We start from the raw sequence: 1123 nt of genomic DNA, 5'->3' as shown, positions 1-1123 counted from the left end.
GCCTCATCTACCCGTCTTTTAAATACTTCCAGGGATGGTGACTCAACCACTTCCCTGGGAAGCCTGTTCCAATGTTTAACCACTCTTTCAGTAAAGACATTTTTCCTCACATCCAATCTAAACCTCCCCTGGCGCAACTTGAGGCCATTTCCTCTCGTCCTTTCGCCAGTTACTTGGGAGAAGAGACCGACCCCCACCTCGCTACAACCTCCTTTCAGGTGATTGTAGAGAGCAATGAGGTCTCCCCTCAGCCTCCTTTTCTCCAGGCTAAACAACCCCAGTTCCCTCAGCCGCTCCTCATAAGGCTTGTTCTCCAGACCCCTCACCAGCCTCGTTGCCCTTCTCTGGACACGCTCCAGCACCTCGACGTCCTTCTTGTAGTGAGGGGCCCAAAACTGAACTCAGTATTCGAGGTGCGGCCGCACCAGTGCTGAGTACAGGGGGACGATCACTTCCCTGCTCCTGCTGGCCACACCATTTCTGATACAGGCCAGGATGCCGTTGGCCTTCTTGGCCACCTGGGCACACTGAAGGAGACTAAAGTCTCGTTCAGGGGCTCTGAGGAAGCCGCCGCACCGGCCGAAGGGGCCATGAAACACTTTGTAAAGCCAGACACCTAACAAGCACGGTGCGTCCCGCTGAATAAACACATTGAACCAAACCCCGAGAACGAGCCCGGCTTGTCTGGATCACGCCGTCCTCCGATCCTTGCCCTATCCCGGCCTGCGGAGCAACCTTTGGACGGCACGAAATTGCATCAGACCCCGGCACCGCCGCAGCGCCGGGCTCGCGTAAGCCGACCTGCGGCTCCCGGCAGGCTCTTCACCTGGGTGAGCGAAGGGAGCGTGCCAGGCCGCGAGGCCGCGGGACACCTCCTCGCGTACCCGCAAATTCTCCTGCTGCACCGAAAGATTGCTACGCGGTAAAAACGAGCCTGACCGCACTCGGAACTGTAAACTCATCAGCAATTCCCCCCCCCTTTTTTTTTTTTAAACAGAGTAATTGTGTTGAGGTCAGAGAGATAATCCTGATTTACACCGGGGTTAATGTTTACGCTGCCACCGGTGACAAAAAAAGCTTGCAGCCTTTCATCTCCAATTCTGGTAAATCGGAGTTAATTGTT

The 1123-nt window shown here is 55.3% G+C and overlaps 1 protein-coding gene across 1 annotated transcript in view; it reads right to left on the bottom strand.

Annotated features, from left to right (window-relative positions):
• Positions 1–1123, bottom strand: part of PARD6A (par-6 family cell polarity regulator alpha) — a 10912-nt gene that overhangs the window by 9401 nt on the left and 388 nt on the right. The gene's annotated exons all lie outside the window — the stretch shown is intronic.

This window comes from Pygoscelis adeliae, unplaced genomic scaffold (assembly GCF_000699105.1).
Source record: "Pygoscelis adeliae isolate BGI_AS28 unplaced genomic scaffold, ASM69910v1 Scaffold390, whole genome shotgun sequence".
In the NCBI taxonomy this organism is placed as follows: Eukaryota; Metazoa; Chordata; class Aves; order Sphenisciformes; family Spheniscidae; genus Pygoscelis; species Pygoscelis adeliae.
Note: the sequence above shows the minus strand (reverse complement) of the source record. Positions and strands in the feature narration are given on the sequence as shown.